Genomic DNA, 10,000 nt, shown 5'->3' on the forward strand with positions numbered 1-10,000 from the left:
ATGCAGCACCACCCCTCTGTCTTTATATCACACACACACACACACACACACACACACACCTAAAGCCATGCAGCACCACCCTTCTGTCTTGATATCACGCACGCACGCTCGCACGCACGCTCGCTCGAACGCACGCTCGCACGCAGGGACGCACGCGGGCACGCACACACACACGCACTCAGACTACTATGTTTTTCCTAGGGCAGCCCCTACCCTAAATGACTGACAGCCAGACTGAAGTTTGGAAAACACTGAGGACTGTGTGTGAATTGGGTGTGAGTGGCAGTGAGGAGACACTGATAAACAATCCCCCACCACACACTCAAATACACACACACACTCACACACACACACGCATGCACAAACAGACACGACTACAGGGCATTAAGGGATTGGTAGGAGGCGTGTGTTTGTGTGAGTGTGTGTATCTGTGTGTGTGTTTATGTATATTCATGTGTGTGTCTGTGTGTGTGTGTGTGTGTGTGTGTGTGTGTGTGTGTGTGTGTGTGTGTGTGTGTGTGCGCGTGCATGCCATCATAAGCTGCTCCTCCTCCATTGCAGGATGAATCCATGAATGATGGAGCGGGAGAGAAACAGGAGAGGACGGGGCACAGCGGGAACGAGGGAGGAGAGGAGAGGGCACGGAGGAGAGGAGAGAGGGATAGAGAGGGCAGGGAGGAGAGGAGAGAGGGAGAGGGAGAGAGAGAGGGCAGGGAGGAGAGAGAGATGGTAGGGGAGGGCACAGAGGAGGGAGAGGAGAGAGGGATAGAGGAGAGAGGAAGAGGAGAGGAGAGAGGGGGAGTAGAAGAGGGCAGGGAGGAGAGAGAGGAGAGAGGGATAGAGGAAGGGAGAAGAGAGGAGAGAGGGGAGTATAAGAGGGCAGGGAGGAAGGGAGAAGAGAGGGAGGAGAGAAGAAAGAGAGAGGGGGAGTATGAGAGGTCAGGGAAAAGGGAGGGATTGAGTGATGGAGTGATGGAGAAGAGAGGAGAGAGAGAAGGAACAGAGAGGAGGAGAGAGTGCACATAAATCATATGAAAAGAGAAGTAACAACAGACAGTGGGCGAGTACCAAAAGAGAGAGACAGACAGACAGAGAGAAAGAGAGAAAGAGACAGAGGGAGCGTTTTGTATTGTTTTCTACATCATCCTACTTTTCCTTTGTTTGTTATTCTTGTTGACTGTTCTCGTGTGCTATTAGCTGTGACTGTATGTACTGTACTGTTGTAAGTCTGCCCAAAGACAGCTGGAGCTCTTATTCCCAGTGGCCCTCACTCTTTGATTGACTCCCTCGGCACTTTGAATGTCTAGCATGCCATTCCAATAAAGAGATGTCTTTGAATTTGAAATAGAGAGAAAGAGAGTGAGAGAGAGGGATCAAGAGAGAGGGAGAGAGGGAGGAAGAGAGAGAGAAAGAGAGAGGAGAGAAAGAGAGAGAGAGAGAGAGAGAGAGAGAGAGAGAGGAAGAGTGTGTGATGAAGAAAGTGAGGAAGAGGAGTTGGATTCTGGCCACTGTGGGCCCCCTCTTCCTCCCCTCATCTCCTCTTCTTCCTCCCCTCCTCTTTCACCTCCTCCTCTTCCTCTCTCTCTCCATCTCCATCATCCTCCTCCCCCGTTCCTGAGAGAGAAAGAGAAAGATGAAGACGAAAGGCTGGAGAGGAGTATACGAGAAGGAGAGAACGATGACGGAGGAGTATGGTGAGAGAGAGAGAGAGAGAAAAACACAATTAAAACTTAAAGTAAAATGGAAATATACCAATCATTAGAAAGAGATTATGAAATAGCTGAATATTTATACATTGTAAAAGACCCCCAGATCCGAAAACCAGTCACTAGGTACAGACTCAGTGACCACACACTAGCCATAGAAAGAGGTCGCCACAAACAGACATGGCAACCAAAAGAGGAGAGGGTATGCACATGCTGCACACAAGAAATTGAAAATGAAAAACATTTTCTTTTATATTGTAAACATTTAGAAAACATTAGATTAATATATTTCCCAAAATTTGAAAAACTAATCCCACATTTCAGAAATTTAAATAACGACATCAAAATTAAATACATATTAGGAGAATACACAACATTACTACCACAAGCGGCACGATATGTGACAGAATGCCATAAAGCAAGAGACAGCCACTGGGCAAGCCACTAAGTTTATTTTATTTTTTTTATTATTATTATTATTATTATCATTACTATTATTATCATTATGTGTGTGCTTGTGCGTGTGTGTGTGCGTGTGTGTGTGTGTATGAGTGAGGATGTCCTAATGTTCTTTTATAATTATTATTATTATTATCATTTTTTTTAATTTATTTTATTATTAGTATTCTCCATAGTCCATGTCAATTGTTGCTATAATTAATTGTTGTTATAATTAATGTCTAATTATTTGATGCAATTACTGCTTTGGCAACATTGTAAAATTTTACATTCATGCCAATAAAGCTATTTGAATTTGAATTTGAGAGAGAGAGAGAGAGAGAGAGAGAGAGAGAGAGAGAGAGAGAGAGAGAGAGAGAGAGAGAGAGAGAGAGAGAGAGAGAGAGAGAGAGAGAGAGAGAGAGAGAGAGAGAGGTGAAGATGTGTGTGTGTGTGTGTGTGTGTGTGTGGGATGGGCTGGTCTCCCCTGACTCTTCCCCAGGCTTCCTCTCTGGGCTCTGGGTCAACAGGGTCGTCTCTCTCCCATCTGTCACTGGAGCCCAGCTCCGCAACACACACACACACACACACACACACACACACACACACACACACTGTTGCGTTTTGTGTCTACTCTGGTGAATATAGGGCTACTACAATCACAGTTGAGATCGCTACTCCGTGGGTGTGTGTGTATTTCCTCGAAAAACAGCGAGGCTCTCGCTTTTTCAAGAAGAGTGGTGTGGTGTCTCTGTCTTTGAATTCTGTGTTTTTTTCACACCTTACCAAAGAGTATGCTTGTTTTTAGACTCTGCGAGTTCTTCGACTTGCTACAGAGTGTGTGCTTCCTCTTCTGTCTCTGCAAAACTTGCCTTGCAGAAAAGGAAGTGACTATCAGTATCGTGTTTTTTGCAGGGGCCCCTTTTCAACGGGTTTAGGATGTACGAAAGGACTGATGCAAAAGAGAGAGACTTTCTCTATTTGGACCAAAAATCCTTGATCAGGACTCTGGGGTCAACAAGTGAAACTTTTTAGGAGGCTCTCTTTAATCTAGTCCTTTTTCACTGCTGATCCTATTGCCTGCAATCGTACCTATAATAAAGTGTCTTCGCACTTTCGGAGAAAATAGATTGTGTTTATGGCAGCTGACTCTTGATTATGGTTACTGAGGTCAACCTCCGGTCACAGAGACCGCATCGCAGACATTGTCTGTCGAACAAGGGACCGCAGAAAGCTTCACAATCACCATCAAAGCTGACCACACATATGTACTTTCTTTCTCCAGTGACAGACTTTTTGCAATCTATGAAAATAATTCAGTTAATCTAAACTAGTATGATTTTGAATTACTGAAAAATAAAAGTTCTCAGTCATTTATACGCATCTGCTTTCAATAAGTTAAAGTAAGTTGTTTGCTCACAACAAACTTAGTTTAATTTACTAACAGTGCAAAAAGATAATATGATTTTTTCAAGGATGAATCTGCATATTACACATGACATTACACAGATTTTGATTTTATTCAATTTGTGCTCAGTTTTTACATAAGTTTATTTATTAAAAACCGATTTCCATATCCCTGCTTGTGTGGTATGCATTTAGACCTTATTTTACAGAAATACAACTGTTAAACGAAGCCTAGTTGGTTTTGTGACCGCTACGGTGTATAGAACTTTCCTTCCTAAATACACAGCTGAGTTCGCTACTCCTGTATGTGTCAGTGCAGTGTGCAGTAAGTATTTGCCCATTAACGGTGTCTTAGAAAGTAAGCCCAAACCACAGACAAACTTACCCACTGGGTCCCCTCTGTAGGCTTGCGCCTCTTGCGAGAGGGTCGATGTTCTCTTTGACACAGGGGAGGCAGGAAACACGAAAAAGAAACTCTCGGCGGCTTTTAAACAATGCCCTAACAGAAGGTTAGGGCTTTGACTTTATTAAAAATAAAATACAATATAAAAAATTCTATCAGTCTCGAAATGCAAAGTTCAGAGTCCAAAAGAAAAAGGAGAAGAGTCCTAAGTCCCCGCAAAGGAGACCTTTTATACTACTTTCACGCCCAAGTCTAGACCTATTGCGCTCCGACACGACCAAGTGTCTTTGTCTCTCTTTTTTTTCTCTTTCTGGTGACCTTGCTTTGAACTCAGACCTGCACATGAACTACAAGCTTTTTCCTCTATACTTATTCTAAGCACATTCATTAAACATGACATACTATATAAGCTGGACTAAAACACTTAAATCTTTTGATTAAACATTCTATCAAATTCAAGGAGAACATACATTTTAAGTCTAAACAGTTATTCTTTAAAGTTTAAGTAAAACATACAGTTTTTTAATCTATTGCAAAATCATACTTCTATTCTAAGTAAAGTTACATGTTTTTATTTAAACAGAATCACACTTTGAAAATCTGAGTAATTATTATTTTCATATAAGTTTATCTATCATTGCTGCATTAGCACATTTTTATTTGGTTTAGAGCAAGCTGGTATCAAGCAAGTATGTTTTAGATGTATGTCTAGCAAACCTTAAGGGTACAATCATACTTTTCCACGGTTTCACTTTCTACCACCTTCTACATCCTCCTCTGGAACCGTGGAAACGTCGATCCTGTTGCGTCTGGGTTGCTGGTCATGTCTGTTGGTTCGAGGATGCAGGCGTTGTATGGACCTACTTCTGGTTTGAGTGCGTCGAATCTACGCCAGCCAGCTGCCTCGATTTTTTCTTCCTGTGACGGGTGTGTGTGTGTTCTCCCGTCACTGTCACAGTTCTAGTCTTCGTTTCAACTTCAGTTTGAGTCACCTCACCTCTTGTCTGGGGGATGTTGTTCAACAGGCTTCCAGCAGGTCATCTTCGGCTGCTTTGTGCGAGATTTTCTGGGCTATTGCCCCAATCTCTAACCATCCAAGTGACTTTCTGGGAAGTCCCTGTAAAAGTTGATTTCACAGTCGGGGACAGGGGGAGGTTTGTCAAACTCTGAGCCCCTCTTCCCGTCAATGATTGGGAGTAAAGAGTCATCTTGATCCAGAGTATCTGGATCTTTTGGTTCTTTTACTCTGTGGTCCAGAGTTTCCCCTGGAGAGTATGTTGTCCACCTAAGCAGAGTCCCAGCTGGGTCCGAGGGGTCCCCTCGGCCCAGCTTAATCGAGCCCTCCCCTGTGTCTGAGACGACAAGTTGTCCTTGGGCAAGACACCTGGGCTTAGTGTGTGTGGGTGTTGAGTGTGTGATCATTTTTGTAAACGTATGTGTGAAAGATGTACCCTGCCTGTCTTTGCTAAGGTCACAACATTACCTGCTACGTTCACTACAATGTCTTCACCTTCGTTTGTGTTTTTGATGCCCTGGCCTCTCGTCTGCTCTCTGTGGAGCAGGACTGGAGTGGTCGTTGGCCCTGCATATGGGTGTTTTGTGGCTTTAGAGAGTTCTGGTTGCGATAAGTACTCATTTAGCAACATCAGTTGCCTGGGCTTGTCCCAGTTGATGGTGGCATTTGCTTTTATGTACTCTTATGCTGACCTCACTGCTCTTTCCATGACTCTTTGCGATTTGTTTCGGGTTTGTATACCATTGAGAATATTGCTTGAACGCCCATTTCCTCTAGTAAGTTTAATACTGTTTTGATTAGGAACTAAGTTACGTTGTCTATTCTCAATGACAGAGGTTGTTGGTGGGTGAAATATTGTGCCATGCGATCGGCAATAACCCTTGCTGTTGCTTTTTTGCATGGGTAGACCTTTGTGTCTCCCCTTGCATTGTCTGTTGTTATTAGAAAATATTTATTTCCTAATGTAGTAGTAAGTAGGGGCACCGCAACGTCAGTGGAGTAGCACTCCCCTCGCCTTTTAACAGCGATGGGGTACATTTTGGTTCCCTTGTTGGCGCAGTTACTGCATTTGGTTTTCAGTTTTCCAAATAGTGGGTTTAAACCTGCTATCTGTATCTTATTTTTGTTTAGCCTTGAGAGGAGGGGTATTGCTCTCGCCTTATTAGCGCTTGATCGCCTATCATATATGTATATTTGTTGTTGTTTATCTGTTGAGTTCCAACATGGCCAACCTGCAGCTAGGGGTGTACCACCGGGTATCGCATTTAATAATCTCTCTTGCTGTACTGCACTAGCCCCTTTATGTATCACAGTTCTCATGGCCTGATCTAGTGATATTTTCTTTTCTGTCACCTCTTTGGATAAGATTTTGAGTTGTTCCTCCAACTCATCCTCTCCTGGGGCTCTCTTTTGAGTTTTCACTAGATCAAAACATGTGCTTCCTGGAGGTACTCTAATGCCTTTGTTAACACTCAGGGCCAGGTTCATTGTCGGATCCTGAAGTAATTCTTCAGGAAGTCCTGCATCAATACAGCCTTTGAGATATACCGCGTCTGATTGCCCTTCCGTCCTAGGAGGAAGTAGGCCAAGAAGTTTTACGGTGCTCATTCCTGCGCCTAAGATTTGGCTTCTTGAAAAGGTGGAGGTGCCTAACTCTGGTTGAATTGCAGCACCACGGCTCTCTGTCCGCTCATTGCTGCTCCAGGTTGGCTGTGCTTGGGGAGGGTCTATAGAATTAAATAGGGCGTTTATCCCATAGTATCTCTCTACAGACCTGTCTCTTCTATCACATCCCTGTTTGTAATAGTCATAACCTATAGCCAGCTGTGCCTCCTTCCATGTTCTGGTTATGCCAGGTAGGCCCAAAACTTCAGAGGATGAGGGCGCTTGGCTGATTACTTCTCTTTCCTCTCTTGAGGCTTCATACCAGGGGATGTCTGGTCTTTTATTCTCATTCTCTTTATATTGATAAGTTTGAGAAGTATTTAGTGGGCAGAAAGCTAGTCCTTCGTATGTTGACCATATAGGTGGTTTACACGGGGGGGCTTTACAATTTTGTGTTCTATATTTAATCGGCGGTGATTTTTTATTTTCCCCTCTAATATACTGTATCGGGTCATGGGGAGACGCGAACGATACAGTAGAGGGGGCTCGTATTATGGGTGCTCCTACACTTATCGGAGACGGCACGGCGTGGACCCTTGTGGGTCCTTGTGGGGTTGAATTTTGTAGTCGTGACCCTTCATATTGAAGACCACTTGGGGTCCCCCTCGGGGGGGAAGGTCTGGGTGTTCGTGGCCAGGCCCTAGCTCTGTCTCGCCCTCGCTCTGGTGTGACCGGAACGCTGTATCTGAGGCCATCCTCTCTTTCCCCCACTTCCTCCTCAGACAAGGCGTGCTCGCCCGTGGCGGGGGTGGGGAGAGTGGAAGCGCTCAAAGAGGTCCCTTTTGGCACACCGGCGTATGCCTGTTTCATTAGACTTTCTAGGAATGCCTCATTTTCTTCTACGTCAACTAAGAACCTCACCGTTATGAGATTTGTGGCGGTTCCCCATGGGTAGGCTACTGCAACTGCTGCAAATAGCTCTCTCTGTCTAAGACCCAGAAAGGTTTTTCTTTGAGTACGCAGTCTTATGGTTACAATGGGATCATTGTCATCCGCTGCGTCTGCTATAGAGTACCTTATGGCCGCCGACAAATCATTCATTTTGGTGTTTTGCTCTATTCTCACCAATTGCACTGCGGAGTACCATTCCCTGAGGGCTCCTGGTGTGTTTAATCTCACCATCTCCCCCGGCTCAGGCTCTCCTATGCTGGTGGCTACTGTACTACGGGCTATACGATATCTGGCTGACCCGAAGGTCCTCCTTATCTCAGCCTCTTCTGGGGGATCTGTCATAATGTCAACTTGCCTCAATACAGTCAAAGCGCCCATGTTTTCAGATGGGGCCTGATCTGGTGGTGCGGCTAAGAAAATCATTCTAACTCCCCCGACCTCGGTCACAATTCCCTCCCTTTGTATAGGGGGGTCAGGAAACTCAGGTTCCACAGGCTCAACGCCTGGAGCTGCCCTTGTGCCGCCCGGGGGTCTGAAGATCGGGGGGAGTGTGTCTGGCATGTGTGATGTGATGTCAGCGATCAAAGGTGCTGTAGGAACGCTTATCACATCACTTCTTGTGCCATTATTTTGGTCTATTGATACCTGGGCTAGTGGTTTCCCTAACTCATCATTTAGGTTTTGAAATTTGTCTTCTGTTAGCGCTACTACTATGAAATGTCTTCCTGGGTTTAGCAGTACTACATTTCGGAGCGCCCCTGTTGCTGCTAGGGTGTCGTAACCAAAAACTCCATCACCAAAGGGAGGGGTTATTATGGTTCTCTTGACGCCATCAACACAGCTTTTTGTATCAATGTTTGTAAATGTCTGCACCTGTTGGGTGTGTGGTTCATTGTCCCATCATGGGCTTCATAAGGGCGACGTGTAAGACCGTGAGGCTACCCTGTGGGTCAGTTATGACCTTTGTGTGCTATCACGGTTCCTGATCTCAGCGGAGTTGTGATAATAGGTCGGCTCGATTATATCGGGGTCTCTTCACTCCCAGCGGCCTTGCACTGCCAGCAGCTACTCCTGCTGTGTGCGACCAGCTGTACGTTTTGCCGGGTTAGTGAAAGGTGCCCCTGTCTGTACCGAAGTCTAAATCCATAACATTTCCCAGGATTAACCTGCAATTTTGGCTGTAGGATTAGAAGACGTGCTGTGTCGGCCCAAGTGCGCCGCTGCCCGTCCTAACCACCCGGGACTTTGGTGGCGGGCTATGGCTTCCCTCCATAGCTCGCATACTGAAAGGAGCTTCCTTGCTCATCTATCTGAGTCAGATTTAGAGCTATCTGTCCATTCACTGTCTGCAGGGTCTCCATAATGCCCTAGTCTCGGCTGTTTAATAACTGTTCCTCGTGGGTTAGCAACTCCCCACTTCACTCCGTGTTCTGGGTTCGCGTCAGGATACAACCAGTGACACCTAAGATTTGCCTTATGCTACGGATACAGTCAGCCTCTGTCGGCTTCAGTGATCGAACTTGGTTTGACCAGTAACTATCACGCGGCAGGATATATAATGGCCGGTACCTTATAATCCTTGTTTGCCTTTTACTGGGTCGATTTGCGCCTTCGCTATTATTTAATGAGACTTTTATGCGCGGTTTGCGAGCCCTTTTTAGGTTTTGCCAGTGAGGCCTCTACTGGGTTATCTAAAAAGAAGCTCTTTGTGTATCGTACCCTATACACTGTTCTAGGTATTGTGGGTTCGAGCGCTTAAGCTAGTGTGGTGACTTGTTCGTCTTACTCAATCACTGCCTACACGTTGGGCGCCATGTTGCGTTTTGTGTCTACTCTGGTGAATATAGGGCTACTACAATCACAGTTGAGATCGCTACTCCGTGGGTGTGTGTGTATTTCCTCGAAAAACAGCGAGGCTCTCGCTTTTTCAAGAAGAGTGGTGTGGTGTCTCTGTCTTTGAATTCTGTGTTTTTTTCACACCTTACCAAAGAGTATGCTTGTTTTTAGACTCTGCGAGTTCTTCGACTTGCTACAGAGTGTGTGCTTCCTCTTCTGTCTCTGCAAAACTTGCCTTGCAGAAAAGGAAGTGACTATCAGTATCGTGTTTTTTGCAGGGGCCCCTTTTCAACGGGTTTAGGATGTACGAAAGGACTGATGCAAAAGAGAGAGACTTTCTCTATTTGGACCAAAAATCCTTGATCAGGACTCTGGGGTCAACAAGTGAAACTTTTTAGGAGGCTCTCTTTAATCTAGTCCTTTTTCACTGCTGATCCTATTGCCTGCAATCGTACCTATAATAAAGTGTCTTCGCACTTTCGGAGAAAATAGATTGTGTTTATGGCAGCTGACTCTTGATTATGGTTACTGAGGTCAACCTCCGGTCACAGAGACCGCATCGCAGACATTGTCTGTCGAACAAGGGACCGCAGAAAGCTTCACAATCACCATCAAAGCTGACCACACATATGTACTTTC

Source organism: Sardina pilchardus, chromosome 4 (assembly GCF_963854185.1).
Source record: "Sardina pilchardus chromosome 4, fSarPil1.1, whole genome shotgun sequence".
NCBI lineage: Eukaryota > Metazoa > Chordata > Actinopteri > Clupeiformes > Clupeidae > Sardina > Sardina pilchardus.